The sequence below is a fragment of the Panthera leo genome, chromosome D4, assembly GCF_018350215.1.
Source record: "Panthera leo isolate Ple1 chromosome D4, P.leo_Ple1_pat1.1, whole genome shotgun sequence".
Lineage (NCBI taxonomy): Eukaryota > Metazoa > Chordata > Mammalia > Carnivora > Felidae > Panthera > Panthera leo.
The window spans coordinates 82,395,048-82,419,011 of NC_056691.1; the positions used below are offsets into that span (position 1 = coordinate 82,395,048).

Genomic DNA, 23,964 nt, shown 5'->3' on the forward strand with positions numbered 1-23,964 from the left:
AAGATATTCACAAGGCTCTCCATCCACCACCCCCACCCCCACAAGCCTGCCTCAGTTTTAGTTCTGTAAGGGACCCTCCCTATGGTCCTGGAGAGGCCTTGTCACCTGATGGTGCTGGACTAGTGACCCTCGTGGCAAGAACTTCAAAATCTTTTATTTATTTATTTATTTATTTATTTATTTATTTATTTATTTATTTTAGTGTTTATGTATTTTTGAGACAGAGCACCAGCGAGGGAAGGGCAGAGAGAGAGGGAGACACAGAATCTGAAGCAGGCTCCAGGCTCTGAGCCGTCAGCACAGAGCCCGATGCAGGGCTCGAACTCACGAATCCGCGAGATCATGACCTGAGCTGAAGTTGGACACCCAACCGACTGAGCCACCTGGGCGCCCCAAGAACTTCAAAATCTTTAAAGCAGAGGATGTAGTTTTCTTAAAGAGACGGTGTTACAGAGAGATGTCTGCTTACACAAAGTAAGTTCTGTCCTCCCGGAGGGGGGGATGCTTCATAAACTAGAAATAAAGTGAGTGTCCCTCATGCAGTGCACTTGAAAACAGGCACCTTTGTGTGGTGCCTGCCTTCTTTTTCTTCAGCCCCAAAGAAAGGGAGAAAGGGCCTGCCAAGCCACCCAGGAAAAACAGCTAATGCTTACAATTCGGCCAGGCAGGAGGTCTGCAAATGCTCCCCTCTGGCCTCCCACACTCAAAACATTTGTTAGAGTAAAGGCTTCAAAGGTAGAAATGGGAAAAAGATTTTCCCTCTGCCCTATAACAGCTGAGAGAATATCTTTCTGTTCCCTCTGCGATGCATGCGTGCGAGTGCACACGCGCGCGCGCGCGCACACACACACACACACACACACACACACACACACACACACAAACCACGTGCACACAGCTGCAGAAGAGAACCAAAAGTACACGCCTAGCTAGAAAGGAGGGGACTGGGCTTGAGACTGCAGATGAAGGTCACGCCAAACCATGTGATCTAAAGTCAGAGGCTCAATTCCTAGTTCCAAAAAAATATGAAGACTAAAGGAGATTAAGACAGAGGGCGTGGGGGGCACCTGGGTGGCTCAGTCGGCTAAGTGTACCGCTCTTGAATTTGGCTCAGGACATGATCTCATGGTTCATGGGATGGAGCCCCACCTCGGGCTCCACGCTGACAGTGCAGAGCCTGCTTGGGATTCTTCCTCCCTCTCTCTGCCCCTCCCCTGCCCTCACTCTCTCAAAATAAATAAACTTAAAAAAAAAAAAAAAAGACACACAGTGTGGGTAGAAGTGCTCATTGAACTGCCAGTACTGCGGTGGGTACACAAAGGACATGCTCCCATGGACAAATCCTGGCACTTGCTGGATTACACTGACTGGGTCTTCATCATCAACTATAGGAAAGACTTGAGGCCCCTATTCCTCCTCCACTAAGTCTCAAGACTTCTTCCCTGTTGACTCTGCCTTAGCGGCATGAGCTCCAAATAAAGTTCTCCACCTGCCTGTGGTACCGAAGGCCCCGGATAAATCATGTATTATTATTATTTTTTAACACAAAGGTGAAGTTCAGACCTTACCAGTCATTAACACTTTAGTGAAAAGGAGTCCATCCATTTGGTGTCTAAAACCAGAAGAAGTCATACTACATTTTGTGTTCCCACTCTTAATAGGGGGTAAGTCAGCTTGGGGGTGAGACTGGGTGGGAGAAGAGGAGGCTACTTTAGATACAACACAGGCTGGTGTTCATGAGACATCTGGAAAAACCCAGTCTTCGTGTGGGCAGAATGGACAAACATGGGCTGAACAACCACAGCTGGATAATGGGTTTGTAGCTGTTGTTAAAACTGCTGGCCAATGTGCTTGGTGGGCAGTAGAACTCTCTACTTTGTTCTAATCTGGACCAACATCATCGATAGTGACTTAGAAACATAGAAAATGTTGATCAGATCTGTAAAGGAGCTGGTGACAGTAAGGATTAAAAAAATTCTCAGGAGACTGGAACCATGGGCTGAAACTAACAAGTTGAGATGTATTTGGGACAAATGTAAATTTCTACACTTAGGTTCAAAAAAATCAACTCTAGATATACTAGTCAAGGCTGACCTGTTTTAAAAGCAGTTTATATGGTAGGTGTAAAAGAGGCAGAATTTTATGTTTGGTATGTGTTCAGCAATGGCCCACGTGTGATACGGTTCAAGAAAAGAATAATGCAACCCATAACCATTCACAGAAGTAGACAATCTCAGACTGCACTCAAGGGCAGTGGAGTCTAATTGAACAATAATGCGAGTCACATACGTAATTTTAAGTTTACTAAGTAGCACATGTGGAAAGTAAAAAGAAACGTGGGAAATTCTACACTTGATCTTAGCCAAAAGGCCGAGAAGCAATAGGGAAATTCTAATATATTTCACCCAGCGTAGACAACAATTATAATTTCAACCTGTAATCTATATAGGAAATTATTAATGACTTTTACATTCTTTTATTCATACTAAGTCTTAGACATCTGGTGTATATTTTACCCTTACGGCACATCTCCACCCGCACTAGCCACATTTCATGCGCTCAGAGGCCAAACACAGACGGCGGCTCCTGTATTGGACATCGTACGGCTAAAGTAAGGTTGAGGGGTCCACGGAGTTCTGTTCTCGTCAGCCACACCTGGAGCATCTGGTGTTCCAGACATTTGAGGTTGGACAATGGCAAAGCATAGCCCTCCAGAGACCAGGTGAAGAACTGGATGAGAAGGCTCAGTCCAAAAGGACTGTGCCCCTCTAGTACCAGTAGAAAAATCACCAACGATACTGACGTTACGTGACTACCAAGGGAAAAAAACAAAAACAAAAACAAAAAACCAAGAGTAGTGGATGAAAATTGTAGGAAGATTTTGGCTCTGTAAGAGTAAGTTTCCCCAACATCAAAGGTGTGCCAGCAGAAGCCAGCTGACCCACAAGAGAGTGATACACGCATCCAAGTTGCCTACCAACTCTGGGATTCAAGGCTTGGAGACACTAAGTACGACCACCAAGTAAAATGACTGTCTAGGAAACAGACCAGAACATACACACCCAAAGATGTCTTCTCCTTCAAGTAGTCTTCTTGGGAGGGGACAGGTTTATTCTGGCCAAACCTCACAGGCTGCCTGTATAATTCTGGTTGTGGGAAACAGGGATCGTAGGGCCTTACTTTGTATAGTTCCAGCCCTCAAGGAGCTTGTAAGTGAGTGTCTGCAGTGAACATTCCCAGAGTAATGTTGTCAGCGTGCTGGCCCTCAGCTGACTATGGTGAGCAGAAAGTACTAGAAGGGTCTCTGAGGCCCTCTCCACCTAAGACTCTGTGTGAATGCCCCTCTTGCCATCTCACGGAAAAAGAACACTTCCAGTTGCCCTTATGGATTTCCAGGCTGGAGGGGCCTCTGGCTCTTCAAAGATCCTGGGAAGCCCAGAGCTCTGCTTTGAAGGTCTCCGTACCCATCGGTCATCTCTACCTGAATGTGCCATGGACACAACAACAGTAACATGTCCCAGACGCGGCTCCTTCTGTTACCCCAACCCTCAACTTGTTCCTCTGTGAGTCCAGATTTGGGGGAGCTCGCCATTAAGCTAGTTGGCCCTCTCTGAGCTGGGTGCTGGACCTCAAATCCCTCACGTGGGGGACCTCTCGGGGAAGGACTTCCTTTCCTTTCCCAGATGTTCATACGGGTCGCTGTGTGTCAGGCTCTGTGCTGGGCACCAGGGACCACCAAGGACGCTAATGGGGATGGGGCTCCTGTCACTGAGGGGCTTGGACATTAGGTAGAGGCTTGCCTGGGTAGAAAGGAGGCCGGAAAGAAGAAGGTGCCCATCCTACCTGGGCTGTCAGTATAAGTGTCACAGAGTAACAGAGGGTGGTGACGCTGGTACTGAGCTTGGAAAGCCCGGTTCTGCAGACCCCGTGGGGCGTCTCGCCTACAGAGATGAGCAGGAACGCAAGAGGAAGAGGTGGGGCCTTTGGGAACAAGTGTCTCCACAAGGGGCCTGAGGGTGACGAGAGGAGACCGCGAAGTGAAAAGAGATTGCTGACCAGGTCGTGAAGGTCTCGGATGCCCGGCCAAGGAGTTGAGACACTATCCTGTATGGACCAGGGGACAGAGGAGGGTTTTAAGATCAGATCTGTCAGGAGTAAGTGTACACTTTTTTATTATAAGAATTTTTTTGTCCTGCCTTCATTTTAGTAAAAATGAAGCATTACGGGGCTGGCAAATCATTTCTGCATCCCAAAGACAGTGCGACATGTGATAATGACTGTGAAGCGCGGCTAAGCCTGTTAGCAAGAATGACCAGGGAGCGAGAGGCAGGAGTGATGCATTACCCTCCACCATCGTCTCTTTGTTTGAGGATCATTAGGAAGGGAACCATTAGAAAAATGCCAGCCAGGTAATAGGAGGGAAACAGGTCTTGGCAGGGCTGTGTTTCCCATGGAGAAATTAGCAAATAAAATTCAGAGAAGAAAGCGGGGGCTTCTGGGCTCACCCCGTGGGGCTCCTGGGGAATAATGGCACATGTGGCTCCCACCTGAGGAACCCTTGATGAGGCAGCAGACGTGTCCGACATTCTGTGACAGGCTTCGGGTGAGCAGAGCGTCCTTCCCAGGCAGGGCCGTGGTCCCCAGGCCCATCACCCCTGGGGCCCTCTTCCAGGCACCGGGTGATGCACCAGGCATGCGTGACGACTAAGGCACCACTTGGTCCCCAGGAAGCTCACACTCCCTGATGTGGTGGTATCCGAGCCTGGAGAGGGGCAGGGCGGGCCTCGCCTCGTCATCCCCATCCCGTAACTCTGGGCCATGGCAGGGAGGGATGCCGTTTACTCACACGCCCATTCCCTGCTGCTTGACTTACACCAGGGTCCTCTTGTCATTGCAATCATTCAGATCAAGAGCATAAGAGGAGAGGCGACTCACTGGTCAGAATGAAAACCGAGGACTTGGGAACTGCCGTTATGGCAGATGGCGGTTATCCAGGGAGTGGGGCTATCACATCAGCAACTCTCTCTGGCTTCCGGTACCCCCTTATCCAAGAGTTTCCCAGGGCGCCTACCTTAGGCCAGGAGCTAGGGAACACAGAGGAGTAATCACAGCCTGTGCCCTAAACTGTCCCGTTGGGGCTGGCATTTCTAACCGGGGTATGCATACTTGAAGAAATGTAGCTTGGCCAAGGACCTGATTTCTGGGGGTCAGAGTTGGACACACTGCCTTCAGGGCATCTGAGAAGTGCACCCGGGTGATGAAGAGCTGCCTGAGTTACAGGTGGGAAGGGACAGGGTGTGGAGAGCGACGGAGGAGACAGTAGAGGCCAGGAGACCAGAGGGTGACAGCTTGTACCACCATCACTTCACGAACAGCTTCTGGCCCTCTCTCCTGGTGGCAGTTTGGATAAAAAGCAGACATCTCAGGGGGAAGGAGGGTGGTGATCTGTCTCTGGGACTCTAGGAACAGCCCGCCCCGGTTTCTGGGGAGGTCCCCTCCACCAGAGGCGCTACCTCCTAGGGATACAGAACCGGGCAGGTGGCCGGAGGCTCGTCACATTTCCTGGTAGTGTGGCAGGGTGCATTCGAGGGGCCAGGGTGGAGAGTCTCTCAACCGAGGGCCGCTTCAGTGGCAGGGATTTTCACGTCACCTTGTATTGCTAGAGGAGGTTCCAAAGAGGAGACTGGATCTCCCCCGAGCTTTCCCACTTAGCTGATTCTCACACTGGTTCTCCAAAGGAACCTGGAGCAGTGTGGCATACAGGCCACGGAGTTGGCCTAACTTGAGTCTGACTCTGGATTCTGACACCCACCAGCAGCCAGGGGAACCTGGGCATACGTAACAACGGCATCCTCTTAAATCAAACCTGACCCGTCGTGAGGCTGACAGACAGAGCGGGTGCTACCTCCATTTCACAGATGAGAAAAATGAGGCCAAATGACTTTTGGGGGATTTACATGGCTTTTAGGGAGTAAATCTAGGGCTAGAATCCAGGAACCTTATTGCTGAGTTCAAGATTTGGCCACAGCCTCTCGGGAGCATTGGCCAAAGGTGCCTCAAGGTCCCAGAACACACCCTGGAGAGTGCAGCTAAGAATTCCACTCCAGTTTGGTCCTAGATGGATCATTAAGGCATCTCCTCCCAGTTCAGGACACACAGACCACCCTGCACGGCGGCCTCTGTCTAGAAGCCCCCGCTCACTTCCTAACTTTGTAGCAAACTCCTACTCGTCTTTCAAGATCAGCCTCTTAGGTTCTCTTCTGAGAAGCCCTCAGGCTTCCCTTCTCTTAAACATCCATCTGTTCCAATCCAGCACCGCCTCATTCTTTCCTTTCCTTTCCCTTCCCCCTCCCTTTCTTTCTTTATGTCTGTCCCTCACAGGACTTGAGGAGCTCAGGGATGAGGGACTGTGCCTGATTCATCTTTTTGTCACCAGCTATCAGCAGTGCTGGACACACGATGGGAGCCAGGTGAATGCTTCGTAAGACTCAGGGGGTTCAGAGAGCTAGAGATACCCCCAGGATGACAAACTTTCATTACCACCAGCACCTCTTCCCTCCACGGGTAGACATTCAGATAGCCCATATGGCTGAGTTATAACCCCACGAGACAAAGGCCACTTTTTCTCCTCAAAGGAAAAATGTAATAAACCATGGGTATTCCACATTGCCACTTTCTCCATTGTGAAAGACCTTTTAGGGTGGGTGGGCGGGTGGGGAGGAGGCAAGATATAAGGTCTGAATGGTCAGAGATTATGATACTTCCTGAAAGAACCCCCAGATCAATACTGAGCCAGCGATGCCCCAAATTCCTTTGGAAGGATCTAACCTATTGGTTAAACTTTTGGATTCATTGAAAGACAAGAGAGTCCTGCTCTTAGAGACTCCTCCAGTGTTTGTCCATGTCTTTCTTTCCAACATCCCCTCTGAGCGGTCTTCATGGCTCATGACTAGTATGGAAAGTAACTCTCTGAGTGTTTTAAAGCACTATTTTTCTATTGTTTTAATGGCCCCAATAAGGGCACCATTGTTCCTTAGCGGTATACACGCTTCATTCTAGTAATTAGCTGTCAGAGAGGACCCGACAGCAGCCTAATGTTGTCCGCTCAAATCATATTAATGAAATGCAATCCACTCAAATGTCCTGAATGCATATCTGTAATTGCATTAAGCAGAGAGACTGGGGACATCAGGATCAAACTTCAGTCTCTGAACACAGCGTTACGATCAAGCACATTAATCCATTATTTCTTCAGAATCTGACAGCCAATTAATATACCAGGCCTTCATACACCAGGCAAAGGATTGATGTCCCTGTCATGATTTTGTTTTTAAAAAAACCATTAAAATGACTGTTTGTACTCAGGGACGTCAAAGTAAATGCTGGTGTAATGTTTCTAATCAAAATCAATTGCTCAAAGGTGGAAAGGTAAGAAACAAACTTTAGAGGAGCACTGTCATCGCTCCCAAAAAAGGAGATTTAAAGACCTCAAAGTCTCGCTGCTTTCCTCTGGAGCTTTACCCAAAAAAAGTAGCTAAAATTAAGTTCCAGTCAGAGTTCAAAAAACTCCGCTTCATCAAGTGATTCTGAACAGGACACGTTTGGCGCGGGTTCTTTTTTATCTTTCACACAACCAGGTCGTCCTTGTTGAGGATTTCACCGGTATTTACAACTAAGCACACGAACACGCCGAGCGAGACGGCCGGGCCCTGAGTCCTCCCGCTTCCCTCCACAGAACACACTTGGTTAATTACCGAAGCCGCCTCACACAAACTAGACCTTCTGCCGGACCAGGAAGCAACAATGAGAAAAAATACCTCTTCAGGAAATGTGCAGAGCCGCGCAGACGTCCTATGAATCAGCCCCACTTGCAAGTGCGCGCAGGTCAGCGGTGCATCCAGGACCACGATAAAATTTTCATTAGAAGCCGCTATGAGGACGTTGTCCTTTGCGTGCTGGGGGCACCGTTTCGGTGAGGCCGCTCACGCTGGGCTGAAATCCAACTCATTTCGGGTCCAGGACCGGAACGTGCATCCCTCGGTTTCCCAGGATCTGGACCCCGTTTGCTTGTTCCGTGCATTCTCCCGACCTCTTCTGGGATGTTCTAGCTACACGGCCACCCGTGCAGCTCGCCTCCATGACAGGTGGAGTGACAATTTTCCTGGGGTGACAGCGTTCAACACTGAGTCCCTGCAGCCCCTTTTTGGGCTGGATTTGGCACGCCCTCTGCGGGGCCCCCTAACTTCTGTGCTCCCCTTTACTGGGCAGCTCCTGATGCCGTTTTGGAAGCGTTTTGGGGCGGCTGACCCCCTTTACTCGAATGTGCGCAGCCAGAGCAGAGGGATGACTGCTAACGTGGGGCTCGGCATGCGGCAGGGACTCAAGGAAAGCTCGCTGAGTCCACTGGCATGAGTGTTTTGGAGGCTCTTGATGCGATCTGCTACCCTGCTTCCCTAGACGAGGGCCTACGGGCATTATTCAGATCGTAAAAACAGTATGCTGAATCCACCTTCTGTGGCTAGCCACACAAATATTGTCTGTTTTGAGTTTTAGTTCCACAGACCCATCTCCCTCCCACCTAAAAAAACAAAAACAAAACCCCAAAACCAAAAACCAAAAAACAAAAACTCCACTCCTCAAGTTACATCCCAAACCTTGGGAAACGGGGCACGGATTTTATGAGCAGAACCACAGAAGTAGCAGTTGCCTCCTCAAGCCAGACCCCACCCTGGGAGAGGGAAAGGCCGTAATTACCGGGCAAGGAGTCCGAAGAGTGTACGTGGAGACGGACGCGCTATGGAAAAAAGATGGGTGCGATTTTAGGGTTCGTGTCAGAAAGACACTTCTAATAGAAGAATTTACATGCTGACGCTAAGAGATGGTTTAAATATGTCCAGCCTTGAATGCAATCACCGCGGGGGAATTCTAATTATAAAGAAGGGTTTTGTACAACACGGAAGGGTAGGGAAAGACAAAGGGACACTTGACATTTGCAGAGTCCTTACTCTGTGCACTCGGCACACACTAGCTTTACACACATTTCTCGTTCGCCTCCACGACCGTTCCTGTGAGGCAGGAATTAGTGTCCCTGAAGAGGCTCAGGAAGTAAGGGGACTTGGGCAAGATCACCAGTGCACTGGGCCAGAGCAGAGTCCGAGATCACCAGTGTGCCGGGCAGGAGTGGGGCTGGGAAGTGCAAGTCAGGTCTTTCTTGTTCCAAGCCCATCCTTTCTCTCTCTACCATACTCTGACAAAGGTCAACAGTTTTCCTCTGAGGAAGAGAGCTTTAACTATCATTGAAGCAAAAACACCATTCACAAAATCCCAGAGCTTGGAAGGAGGTACATAGTAAAGATGTGAGCACAGAGGAATGGAGGGAGTCAGGGCTTCGGGGCCCGGGACGCTGGCATTCAACTCCTGGCTCAGCCACGTACGAGGCACGTGGTTTTAGGTAAATCACTAGCCATTTTCAACACCCGGTTTCCTCATCCAGATGACGGGGATAAAACCACACACCAGGAAGGCTTGTGGGGAGGAGCCGAAGTACTTATAATCCGGCATCAGGCACAAGGCAGTGGTTGTTTACTGCTCTCACAAGGTACCAGGCAGAGTTCTACTCTCTTTACAAATAATGACTCAATTCATGCTTACGATAACCCTAAGAGGGGAGAGCCTATTAGCGAGTCTCGTCTTACAGACGAGGAGACAATGCACACGGAGATTAAGGACTTGCCAAGGGCACTCAGAGCTGGCACCGGGACCCTGCAGTTTGCCTCCCAAGCCCACATGCTTCCCCACCACCTCCTCCTGCTTACAGGTTGATGGCGATGGTGGTTCATTCATCCTTCAAGGCTCAGCTCAGTCACTGCTTTAGGCAAATGCTGCTAAGCAACCTCTCCTCTGGCTGAGCTGGCTGCTCCCACAGTACTTGTCACCCACAAACACCTCTGACTCCTCTACTCATCTGTGAGCACTTGGCAAGCGGGCCCTGTGCCCCCGTCCTTGTACCCTCGGAGCCCAGCCCAGAGCAAGCATCCTGCCACCACCGAATGAATGGATGAGCAAGGAAGCATGCGATCCCTTCACACCCGGGCAAACAACCCCCTCCCCCCCCATTCATTCCAGCCAGTCAGCCCACGTGGGGGAGGAGGGCGGGTGGGTTTAATTAAAAAGCAGAAAGTCTAATAATTTACTTACTTTTTCCCTAGGTTTCATCATTTGAACGATTTTAAGTGAAGCATGTCACCTGGATACACTAGGGTCTCTAAATGAACAAACATTTGTAAACGCCGCTCAGAGAAGACAGACGTAAAAGGCCTCCACAGGTCACCACATCTCAGGATTCCAATCATGTCAGGCTGGCAGACAGGGTGGGATTAGATTTTTCTTAACAGCAAATCAAGACAATGAGGGCACTGATTTCAAGCTCTGTAGGCATGCTGCTGCTGTTCTTAAGTGGATCATCAACATCCAACCCAAGAGCGAAAAATAAGCTTGGGCGTTTCCCCTTCGCTGTTTGGCAAACTCCTATTCATCCTTTAAAACCCATGGCAGACATACCTCCCGTGAAGCCTGCCCTTATGTCCCAGATGGAGTTAATTTCTCCCTCTCCTGGGTTACCTTCAACAGGTTTCTGTGATTGCACTTAACACATGGCACTGAGAGTTCTCTGTATGGGTATCCCAGCTGACAGCAAGGGCAGAGGCAGGGTTCTGCTCAAGCCTGGGTCTCCAGCTGTGAGCCCGGCGAAAGGCCTGGAGTAGGGGCTTGATAACGTGCGATGAATTTAACGCAACAACTGCTTCACTCAAATCTGGGTTTTGCATTGCCAGTGTCAAGGCAAGGATCAAACCATCGGGCTCAACTCTTCGCCCAGAGCTGGAATTTTGTTGCACCAAAAATAAAGCCCACCCATTTCCTAATTTTTTTTTTTAATGTTTATTTTTGAGAGAGACAGAGCGTGAATGGGGGAGGGGCAGAGAGAAAGGCAGACACAGAATCTGAAGCAGGCTCCAGGCTCTAAGCTGTCAGCACAGAGCTTGATGCAGGGCTCGAACTCCTGAACCGTGAGATCATAACCTGAGCTGAAGTCAGACGCTTAACCGACTGAGCCACCCAGGTGACCCCCCTAGTATTTCTATAGAGAAACATTTCTGAGCAATTTCTTGAACAACCTCCTCAGAATTATTTAGGGGGAGAAGAGAGCAGCCACACTGAAGTTCAATTCCTGGCTTTGCAATGTCCAGCTATGACTTTGGCTACTTGACAAAAGCCTTAGTTTGCCTGTGGATCAGGCAGGGATAAAACCACTTGCTTTATAGGGCTGCTGGGGAGAGTAAATGAAATAACACACAATGCTTTGCACAGTGCCTGGTAGATGGTCAGTGCTTTTAAATGGAGGCTATTTAGGGGAGGCAGGACAGCTCTGTTGTAAAGGCCATGAACTTAGGTTAGTCAGATGGGTTTAAGGCCTGTCAGCCATGGTACATTGGGATAGTCAACCACCCTCTCTATGCTTTCTCTTTCCTCATCCAGGTGGAACAGCAGCAGTGCCTTTAGATGGTTTCAAGGAATAATTGGGAGTGTCCGTACAAGTACCTAGCACAGTCCTTGCGCGTAGTAGGCCCTCAAAAATGGCTTCAGGGAGCCATGGAGACTTCAGCATCAGTTTTCACCTCCTGCCTCCAACATCCCAACACCAAGTTCATTCCTGTGCCAGTCACCAACGTTATCTGTGCGCTCCTGATAAACGTCAGCATCTGGAGAGCTCCTGTTGGTAGGACTCGTGCAAGGCTCACAAATCAGCGTGGAGAAGGCGTGGCTTGTATCGGGACGGGGTTCTCCTTGAAATGCACCTCAAACAACTCCAAGCGTAACCAGGGGTCTAGTCACCTTCCTGATATCCGTGCCATTGTCCCTGCCATTCTCCCCCAGCTCCACTTCTCTTCCAGGCCAGAATGATCTTTCTAAAATGCAGACCGGATCTTGTATTTCCACTGACCACAGCTCTCCAGCGGAACTCCCCATCTCAAGTTCTCGGTCCTAAAGTTGGCCCCACGGCATCAAGAGGTCTTCTGCTTCAGAAGGGTTCAACGGCCGAAAGACTGAGCAACACTGGGTTAAACCAAGTTTAGCACATATGACTGCTGAGGTGTACGTATTTATCGTACACTGTCTACTTCTAAAAGGGGAACTAATTCAACTGCATTCCCAGAATCTCCAAGCCACAGAATCCTTTATATTCAAAGAACGCTCATTACTACCAGTTTGAAAAACATTGAGCATGCACCTTAGAATGGAACTTGTAAGAGTTTAAGATTTTTCACAAAGCCTTCCTTTCTAGTTTTATTCCTCCCTCGGCCCAAGCCCATGTTCCGATAGTGCAGAACTTACTGCTTTGCCCCCACATTTCTGTGTATCTCTGCCTACAGTGAACACCCGTCTCCAACTAGAAAAATTGCACTCACCCTTCAAGGTCCAGCCAAAATATCCCCACCTCTGTGACACCTGCCCCTCGTCCCATCTCACCCCCCACTCCCTCGGTCCCAGAGTACACTCTTAATAAAGGGCTGACCTCTTCACTTGCTTCTCACTCCCCTGTCCTCTGCCCAGCAGATAAGCTCGTGGAAGGCAGGGCCGCGAATAATTTGCCTCTGTACACCTTGCACTGGGCGTGCACAGAATAGGTGCTCGATTACGCTGAGTCAATGCCCACTGAATGTCAGAAGGAGCCACTGCACACAAAGTCATAGATTTTTTTTTAACGTGGTTTAAATGCCTTAGGTTTTATAGTCTTAAAGACTTTTTATTTCTCAGAACATAAATCCTTAGCATCTGACTATAAATTCTTAGTGGATTTAAAGCGTCTTGTACTTTCTGCTCTACTGAATGCAGAATCTGAACAAGGCAGAGCCAAGGGGCTTTTCAGGGATCCACTGACCCTGCTCAGTGATTTTAAAGATGAAGAAACGGAAGCCCCGAGATGGGAGGGGCTTGCCCGGGGGCAGGTGCCCTGATGCCCAGGCCACCCTCTTTCCCTTTAGCGTCACAAACTACACAGTCAAGTCTTCAGAGGTGTAGAGATGACCCATCGGGGTCTTGCAAGCCAGACGCCTCCCTCATGCCCAGCTGAGTGAAGAGAACTTCCCACAATGACACTGAAATGTTCTGCTTGGTAATTATGAACTCAACAGTCATGATGGGCTGCAGCACATATAGAAAAGGCTACAAAAAAGTGACAGCACGACACCAGAACCACCCCCCCTCCGCCACCCACCCCCCCAGAAGAGTTGGCTGGTGTTCACTCTTAATGTTAAATGATGAATTCTTTAGACAGTCACATATTTCTTCAAGATAACTCTGAAGGAACTCGGTGATAATTTGGCATCAATATCCAACTTATGTTACCTAACATATTTTAGCAGCTACAACTCCCTGTGTGAGATATTCTATATGGACAGATCTATGGTGATTGGTAAATTACAATATGTACAAGTACAAATGCTTCTAGGAAACGGGGCTTTATGTAAATATGTGATATTTTATATAGAACCCATGCTACCTACATACACAGGTTGCCGTGATAGATGTATCAACAGATAAGCCTTGAAGATGTTTGTCTTTAAAATGACTTGAACTTATTTCTTCTCTAAACAATAGATTGTGAGGTGGGCTTTACAAGTACCCTCTACATCTTGAGGCACGTAGGCAACACAGCTTTAAAAGAGTTAACATATCCCTACCAGAAGTCCTAACAAATTGAATCTTATTTAATTAGATATTGTATTTGGGGGGAAAAAATGAAATAAAATTCTTTCATTAACTAAACCAAACTCCCTTAAAGGCAACAATATGTTCCTCTCTGTCAGGACAGAATGGAATGAAATCTTTATTTTAATTGGGGTCAGACGAGGAGCCATTTGGTTTCAGATGCTTTGTTTATCAGCCCTGAGCTTTATGGCTGAACCGGAACGTGAAATATTCCATTACACAACCGTTCCACTTAAAAGCCCACTTTCCCAATGCTTTTTCATATGCTAAACGCTGTAAATATAGCTCAAACTAGCTTTGAAATTTAGAAATAGCATATTTAGAGACTCCCCAGTGACATGATGATCCCAGATAGCCTTGGGTCAGAGGTGCTATTTCTTCTATTCAGCAACGTGGCTTCCCTTGGACGAGCGCCTTGTGGTCAACAAGAGTGGGCTAGAAATGCCATCTATCGTGCCACTGCCCCTCAGCAGGCAGGAGTATGCCCCCTGTAAATGCCTGAGCTGGAAGGTTCCAGATACGACAGGCACTTATCAAACACCTCCTGCATGCCAGGCTCTGAAAGACGACGTAGTATGGTGACCAAGGGCCAGGACTCTGGAGCTAGACCCTCTGCGTCAGAATGACAACCCTAATGCTTACCATCGGTGCGACCTTGGGCAAGTCATTTTCTGCTTCTGCTGTGGTTCTCTCATCCGTACAATAGGAAAAATAATAGTGTCCACTTCACAGGGTTGGTGTGAAGCTAGATGGGTAACGTGTCAAGTGCTCTGAAGAGTGTTTGGCACCGTGTAAGCGCTGTTACCACTATTGTTTTTAATATTTCCACATTTGTCCTCACAACAGTTTACTGAGGTACGGGTGAGTACAGCCCTTTCACAAATGAAGAAACAGGCTCAGAGAGGGTGGGTTATCTGTTCACACAGCCATCTCAACCCAGACTTGTCTTCAGTTCAGGCTCTTTTCCACTAAGAGATGTCGCTTCTGGCATAAAATGGAATAAATACCTATTGAAACTTCAGAACCCAGAGATGGCTCAAAATTTCCACATATGCTGGAACACTTATAGTATTTTTGTCTGGGTAACTGGGCAGAGAGGAGTAAGTGTAATCACTACCATTTTCTCTTGCGAGATCCATAACTTCTGTCCAAAAGGAAATTCCAGTAGATTTTATGATCTCCAAAAAGATGACCTAAGTCATCTGATGTAGCAAATGATTCAAGCACAAAAACTGGCATCTTTATTATAATGGAGAAGAACAATAGTTACGATTAAGTGTATTAACTCCTTCACTGTGCGTTTATGGGCAAGGCTCTAGGCTGAGAGCCACTCAAGTTGATTCTGTGAGATTAGGATTTTCTCTCCCAAATGGATGAAAGCAGGGAAATATTAACATAGGAAAATAATTTTTTTTTGTCTTAAAATAACTAATGTTCAGACAGTCAAAAGACAGTTTTCCATTTCTACAGTGAAATTTTGTTCCATTTTGTTCGGTTTCCCTTAAACTGCGTTCACTCAGAAAACAGCTCTCTTTTTATCTTTCAAGTTCTAACATCAAAATCCATCTAGAGTTTCAGAATTTTTTGTCAAGCACGTCGGCAACGGGTTAATGATGACATTATCTGACAGTTCCCAAACAGCAGAGGCAAAGAGGGATGGAATTAATCAAGAAAAACATTGCCTCAGTTAGACTTGGCAAACCCAGAGCCAACGTTACACAAGACAAGCCTCCTAAAATGAAACTGGGAAAGTAGCAAAAGTTTTGGCAAAAGGCACATTTTTTTACTTTCATTCTCAGTGAGGACGATAGATTATATTATCTGCACCTGATAGGAAAGAGTTGCATCCCAGTATGTCTTGAAATTTGCATTCACACACGCTTACAGAAGGGAGAGCCATTTTCAAATAAATGCGTCATTCATGGTTTGTAAATTCCAAGACGACACCCATGAAGTTCTCGCTCTACGTTTTCCCATCTTCCGTGAGAGGCTCTGTTCTGGGAAATGTAATAAAATGAGCTGTTTCTTGCAACTTCACAGCAGGTATTCTGATCTGATGGTAAATCACTTTTCTTTACTATTTTCACATAATTGTGCCGTGATCCTTTGACACGTTGAAAAAAAGGTAAAGGGATGTCCACATGTATGTAATTCACTAATTGCATTTCTTCAGTGAAGAAAAAATGCTTATGTTAAAGTTATTGATTTTCTTAACCAGAGTTCAAAGCGAAGGTGCCATGAACATCTAAATAAATATCAAGGAAGTGTCAAAGGTAACCAAGGAGGGACCAGGTGAAGTGTGAAGTGTTAATTGTATCTAAAAAAGTATAAAAGAATAGAGGAAAAAGACAGATATACTGAACTTCCAATTATCATAACATTGCCTTCTTCCTAACACATTTTCAAACTTGAAAAAAAACCCACAGAAGCCAGAGGAATTCAGAGTCGGGGACCCCCGACCGTGGCCTGCATACATCTTACGCTCCGTGTGCACACAGTTCATTTAAATATAAAGCAGAATTACGACTTACATAACGCATATTGACGTCACGATCTACCATTAGCCCTCAGAAGGCGCAGCGAAAGAACCGGACAGGAAACGAAGGAAGGAAACAGATGGGGGAAGACCGTTTTGGGCTGTGCAGTAGGGATACTGTTTCAAAGGTGAGCAGGGGATGGTTCGCCTGATGATCTTCACGCTCACACACACACCAGCACATGGAGATAATTTGCAAAAAGAAGGTGCCCGCTGGATAATGAATACACACACGGAATCGCGGACGGGCTCGGCTCTGGGCAAACGTCAGGAGCTTCAGTCTGTCGAAGGCGCTCACCGCTAGACAGCGCACGAGCAAGTACAGCGGCATGGGGTGGGGGGGTGTCTTCTAGGCACCAGTCGGCTGCCTAAACTCGTCTGGACCTCAGTTTCCTTATCTGTAAAGTGGGGATGGCAACACTCACTGGGAAGGGCTGGGGGGGGGGATTAGGGGCGCTGCAGCGCAGCATCTCACACGCAGAGGTGCTCGCTCCACAAAGGGACCTGGCAGGGACCGCCCCATCTTCACCACCTTCTTTCCAGCCTTCCCCCAGGGCTGCCGACAGAATGCACACTCCCAGGGAGCGCACAAGGGTGCCTTCAGTACTCCTCGGTGGCACCAAACAGTCCTCTACAATGTTAGATGAACTGACGAGGGATAAAAGCCTTCTGATTCTCCAGCTCCAGGCCCGACTTTCCTCTGAAACTCCAAGGCCTGTCTTCCCAGCACGCTGAGCGCCACCCCTGGGATGACCCATGCGGTCCTCAAACCTGGCACTCCCCTCACTGAAGTCTCTGCCCCGCCACTCAGCCTGTAGGCGTTCCGGGCCTCGGCCAAGAAATCTCCACTCATTCACTCGCTGGGTTCTGTGTTCGGCCCCGTCTCCAACTTGCCCGTCTCTGCTCCTCCTCCACTTCTGAGAAGCCACCTACTTTGGATGAAACCACCTGCAAAGTATCTCCAGCTGTCCCTGCCTCCTCGCTCCTTTTTCCTCCCCCTCTCGGTCAGCAGAGTCGGCCTCTTCAAGGACAGCTCACAAGTCCAGACAAACGTGCCAAGCACCGCTGTCCTCCCCAAAGCCCCAGCAGCACTGCCTGAGGCCCTGAGCACCCCAGAGTTTCGCTCTCGTACCTCCTGCCACACTGAGAGCTCCTCATGTTCCCTGCATCTACCCCGGCACTGCATCATTCCGTGGCACTTTCTGCCTCATTAAGCACGCGTCTGCCTGCCGTGTTTAGTGAACGGCGGCCACCTGAGATGGGTAGAGTGGGGGGTTGTTATTCCCATCCGACAGGGGAGGAAGTTAAGGGGAGGAGAGTAACCCATGTGAGGTCACACAGCAAAACTGACAGAGTGAGATGTGACCCAGGGCTTGGGACTCCACTTGGCTGGCCTTTCTGTATTTCCCTCCCCGCAGCCAGAAATGCACACACCTCACCTCCACCTCACATTCCAGGTACTGCTGTCAACTGCTTCCAAGGAGCGTCGTGGCCCTGAGGCATTCTCCGACCCGGAGGGGGTGGGGGTGTGTGTGTGTGGGGGGGAGAGCCTGGGTCCTTTTCACTAAAATAAGCAAAGCTTCCTAACAATAGGAGCATTTTAAAGACGGAACAGTTGCGTCAGAAGAAAGCGAGCTTCCTGGCACGGGAGGTGTGCAAGCAGAGGCTGGAAGGCCTCATGGTGGGGTTGGGGGCGGGCTGTGGAGGACTGTCATGGAAGAGACTCAAGTGTGGAACAGGTGATAAGATCCCTCTAGTCTTAAGATCCTCAAATGCAAAATACAGACTAGGAAAACAAGGTGAGCCCAGAACAGGTCAGGAAGCAGGACGCAAAGAAGTCATCTTCTTCCTGTGACTGCCGAACTCCTACTCGGCCCGAAGTCCCCATTCGAATATCCCTGCCTCTAGAGACACTTGCCAGACTCCTTTGCAAGGCAAGAATCCCTCTGCTATGCTTTGTTTTGTTTTTGTTTTGTTTTTTTTTAGTTTACTTATTTGAGAGAGACAGAGAGTGTGTGTAAGCAGGAGAGGGGCAGAGAGAGAGGGGGAGAGTGAGAGAGAATCTCAAGTAGGCTCTGCACCGTCAGTGCAAAGCCCCACATGGGGCTCGAACTCACAAAGCATGAGATCATGGCCGGAGCCCAAAGCCAAGAGTCAGGCGCTTAAACGACTGGGTCACCCAGGCGCCCCCTCTGCTGTGCTTCTGGCTCTCTGCTAAGAGCCCAGATGTCAGGGGGAGCCAGACCTGGCCCCAGTCCCAGCTGCGGCATTAGTAGGGTGACCTCAGCAAAGCTCCTCTGCCGCTCCGAGCTCAGGTTGCCGCGAGGGTCTGAGAACTAACGTAGGCGAAGAAGTCGGCCCCGTGCCTGGCACGGAGCAAGTGCTCAGGAAGTGGCAGCCGTCCCGGCATGGGCAGCTTCGCCGGACAAGCTCATGCTGGGGACAAAGCAGCTGCTCGGCCAACGCCGGCCGACAATGGAAGACACAATCGATCGATGACAGCAGCGGTGGCACCTCAGAACACAGCCTGGCTTCTCAGCAGACCTGGGTCTGCTCCTAGGTTGGCCACTTTACGGGCTTGAAACGCTGGGAAAGTCACCTCATCCTTCCAAGCCCCAGTTCTTTCCGTTGAGAAATGGGACCAAAAACTAGTTCTGTGCACCTCCCCCCTTAACAGCGGGCTTTGTGGACCACAGAGCGCCAAGCCATCGGCGACTTCATGACGCAGGGCGAGGCTGGGATGGGGGACAGAAAAGCTGCCGCCCAGCTTGGCTGGGCGGCTCGGGGCTGGCTGCAGTCCAGGGTCCCTGGGCTCTCAAAACAAAACCCCGCAGTTATCAGGGCCTCGTGACTGGAGGGTCTCCACTTCGCTTGTATGTGGAAGCTGTGTGCGGTCAATCACACGGGAAACCAAAATCAGAGAGGAAAATGACAAAGGGAGAGAGAGAGAAGAGTATAGAGGATCCAGTAGGTCAAAGTGTTCCTGGAAAATAAAAGCTCCAAACAAGAACCAGCAGAATGGCAAAAAGGCAAACAGACGATCAAAAGCAGGAGAACAAAATGCAGGACGGGAAGTCAGTGCCAAAGAATTGATTAGTCAAACATATGAATCTCTCATGCTGAAGCAGAAATATCACAGCCCCGGCTCCTCACTGTGGAGCCCTCTCGTCATAATGGGAGCTATGAAGAGGCCGGGGAATAAAGCAACTTTCATTTTTCCTCTGTGAACGCCGAGGGCCAGGCCCCATGAAGACCTCGCCTTGTGCTAGCTTCGGGGGGGAGCGTGGCCCCTGGCCACGGGAGTGGGGTGCGAGTGAATGGGCCGGCACTTGGCTCACTTCACTTGAAAGCTCAGAGGCCTCTATACATACAGATCTCAGGCAAGAACAGCATCCTGGGACGTGGACTTATAGATTCAAATGACGAGAGGTGAGTGTCCTCGGCATCACGGGGACTAGAGTTCCTTCACTCCTCTTTTCAGCGGCCTTCCTTGCTGCACGGCCCCCTGGCTGTCGCAGCAGCCGGCGACGACAGAGTGCCGCACGCCTCAACAAAGCCGCAGGCAGAAACTTACCAGAAGCAATACAACTGGGAGACTCCCAAATCTGCGGGGTGGCCCCAGAAAGGGTGTACATAAACCGGGTTGGCAACAATGAAGACCTGTGGGCAGCTTGGAACAGTGGAAGGAGGAGTCGATTCGGAGCCAGCAGATGTTGGTTCTAATACCAGCTTTGCCAATAATGGTTATGTGATCTTGGCTAAAATTATCTCATCCCTCTGAGTCTCGGTTTCCTAAACCGGAAAATGGGGATAATGACACACACCTCAAGAGCTGCTGTGGGGGTGAAGCTAAATGAGATGGGAAGATGCCCGGCAGGGTGTCTGCCTCACAGTTGTTCGGTCGAGGCAATCTGAAGAAGTCATGCTGCCATATTTGAAAACATGTCTGGTATTTCTGGAAACTAGAGAACGAGCTGCATCACTTGTGGCTCTTTTCTGAATGGGCTACAGGAACTTGGATCTTTCAGGTTTATTACCATTGGAATGTCATTCTGAGGTCTGTTTACCTTTTGGCCTTTCTTCTCCAGCGCCCTATGAGGCGGCCCTGGACTGAGCTCCGGATGAAGAGCTCAGGGCAAGTCTCTCTGTCGACTCCTATTCTCAGTGCAGCCCAGGCTTCCTTGTTTACTCCACAGCCACAACAAGGGTCAGCCTGGCACAGGGGAAGGAGTTCAGGCTTTGGGGTCAGAGACTCTGGTTAGAGGCCCAAAACTACCCCTGGCTCACTGTGGTAGAGGTTGTTTCTCTATACACATTGCATGCATGTGGTACCAGAAATTTCAAGCAGGAAATACTTTTTTTTTTTTTTTTTTTTAGGGTGAGTCCTACTGGACAGAGGAGATCCAACAAAACAGGCACAACTAGAAGATACTCTATAGACTCCAGTGCTACACGATAATTTTCTCAGTCAAGATCTCTACCTCTTTTCCTGGTTGCTAGGAAGCCAATAAGGCCCAGGGTCTAAGGATGTCAGAGCCGGAAGAGTCTCTGGATTTCATCAAGTCCATCTCTTTCTTTTACTGTTGGAGCAAGGGAAGCCCAAAGGGTCAGGCAATTTACCCCCAGGTTACACAAGGAACTGGAAGTATTGGTTGGGGTCGGGGTTGGTGCTGCCCTGCTCTGCCTCTAAAGACAACATACAGAGCCTTGCCCTTGACCACTGGTAGGAAGCGGCTGGTTTGCTGCTTCATGGACAGGACGGGGTGATCAGTACAGCCGGGCTTACTGCTGCCTGGAAGGCTAATGGCCGTGCAGAATAGTGAAACATCTCCCCGCTAATGATTTCCTGCACTGCCTGCTATAGTGTCTGCTTGAGATAGATCCTGGATGAGAACTCAGAACCTTCCACACCTCCTCACTGTGGCCTTGCCCAACACCTATCCCCAAAGCCTCTATTCTGTAGGATGAAAAAGATAGAAAGGAAACAGTGGGGATCAAACAGAAGCTATATATATATATATATATACATATATATATGTGTACATATATGTATATGTATATATATGTATATGTATGTATATATGTATATATATGTATATGTATAATACTCGAGAAATGCAAGGTCAACAGTCGTTTTATGAATTCCCAGCCTGAAAAAAGTATTTGTCATCTGTATCGTAAACAAAGGCGTATTAACCTAATACATAAAAAGTTCCTAAAAATCGAGAAAAAGAATAAATACTCCATAGAAAAATGGACAAGAAAATCCTATAGTTCAGAGCACAAGAAACACAAATTACCCTTAAGTGTAAGAAAAGAGATTCAGCCCCACTTGCAGTAATAGAGCTATATGAAATTTCCCTGAGACATCACTTTGTACCCATCAGATTGGAAATAATCCATAAATTTAGCAACACACTTTACTGGTAAAGCCGCGGGATAAAAGGACAGAATGAAAGAAGATGCAACCCTGTGGAGGGGGATTTGGCAACATCCAGCAAAGTTATATATGCAGTTGCCCTCTGACCCAGCAATCTGACCTGACCTACCCCAAACGTATACTTAGGAAAACAGAAAATGATTATATGTAGTAGCTACCTTGTGTGTGTGTGTGTGTGTGTGTGTGTGTGTGTGTGTGTGTGTGTTTAAGTAATGGAGAGGGGTTAGGAGGGAGTGAAGATCTGGGGTAGAAGGAAGTGGGATGAAAGCCTGGTTTGCATGAACCTTGTTATATATTTAAAATCATGTTGGGGCGCCTGGGTGGCTCAGTTGGTTGAGCGTCTGACTCTTGATTTCAGCTCAGGCCATGATCTCACAGTTCGTGAGTTGAAGCCCCACATAGGGCTCTGAGCTGACAGTGTGGAGCCTGCTTGGGATTCTCTCTTTCACTCTCTCTCTCTCCGCTCCTATCCCACTCGTGTGCATGCTCTCTCCCTCTCAAAAATAAATAAATAAACATTAAAAAAAATCATGTAAAATGTTCACAAGATCGAGGACTCCTAGTTGTAGCCCAGGGGCACCGTAAATGGAAATGTAGATAAGAATGGATGGCAGGGGCGCCTGGGTGGCTCAGTCAGTTAAGCATCGGACCCTTGATTTCAGCTCAGGTCATGATCTCACGGTCATGGGATCAGGCCCCACGATGGGCTCTGTGCAGACAGCATGGAGTCTGCTTGGGATCCTCTCTCCCTCTCTCTCTGATCCTCCCCTGCTTCTGCTGTCTCAATAGGAAAAAAAAAAATTACAGACGGTAGTAACAGTTATGGAAAATAATTTGGCAAGTATATTAAGAACCTTAAAAGTATGCGGTCTTTTAATCTAGTATTGGAACTGCTGGGGGTTTAGTTTAAGGAAAAACTCAAATGCTAAGGAGTCTCTGTATACAAAATTGTTCAAGCAAAACAACAACAAAAATTTAAATTTTCCTCGGGAGGGGCACAGTTAGGTACATTGTTTCACAACTAGTCAAAGGAATTATACAACTGTTTATAAAGACGCTGTCTCTAGGTCGGAGGAAAATCTGTATAGGTTGGAGGAAAATCCGTATGAAGAGGGCCACATGAAAAGAGAAGAAAACTGTACGGACTATATGTAAGCTCAATTATGTAAAGAGGCATAAAAACATGTGAAAAGATGCACCAAAATTTAATGCTGGTTGCCTCAGGGTAGTGGGAATGTGAGTGACCTTTTTTCACATGTTCTTCTGCCTTTTTAAAATTTCTGCAATGAAAACATATTACTTTTATAATCAGAAAAAACAATACTCATCATGATTTTTCAGATGTTGTCTCAACCTGGCCCTTCGCCCTGGTGTAAATTTCTATGATTGCTCCTGTTATTATACCAAGAAGATAAACTTCGCAACTGACTGGGTAGCCCTGAGTGGTATTAGGGCTACACCTACGTGGGACGGATTTTAACTAGCAGAAAGGACCGTCTAAGTAGGAACACTCAAAGGCAATTAGTTGGTAACAATATTATAAGTAGAAAAGGAGCCAAATAAATGTTTCCTGGGTATCATTAATTTAGTTGTAGAACAGATTCAGAGTTACTCTGATAACCCCATACCGAAGAAGGCACTCATTATAAAGACAGCCGTGTGTTACACAAGGAAACGTAGACACAGACATGGTTCTGCTGCACCCAGCGAAGATTCCCACGGAGACAGCAGTGCTGAAAATCACCCTTGAAAACAAAAACTCCATCCAGGCAAACGAGCCCAGTGCAACACCGATTGAGTGGCCCCGCCCACCTCTCCCGGAACCCAGCTCCTCTCCTCCCCGGACTTGGTCTGCATGCTATGACCCAGTGCAGGCCACTTCTTGAAACTTTCTTATTTATAAAGTGGGCATACTAATTTACAAAAAGAAAACTCTGTACATGAGCACAGAGAAGACTGGACGAGAGAGGCATGGGGATGCACTTAGCACAGTGCCTGGCGAGTCTTAGGGACCCCATTTCCCGAAGAACTTTTCCCTCCGTTCCCACTCTCGCCATGAGAGTCCAGGAACCCTCATCTCCTGCCTGGGTGATCACAGGCAGCTTCTAATTGCTCTCGGTACTTCCATGAAGGCCTCCCCCCCCCCCCCCAGTAGCCAGCGTGATTTTTTTTTTTTAGAAAGCATACAATTGATTGTGTTACACCTGTTTTAAACACC

General features: G+C 48.3%; 1 protein-coding gene and 1 pseudogene across 5 annotated transcripts in view; both read right to left on the reverse strand.

Moving 5' to 3' along the window:
* Positions 1 to 23,964, reverse strand: part of DENND1A (DENN domain containing 1A) — a 508,975-nt gene that overhangs the window by 94,468 nt on the left and 390,543 nt on the right. The window lies entirely within an intron of this gene.
* On the reverse strand, positions 2,234 to 2,382 carry LOC122205751 (annotated as a pseudogene).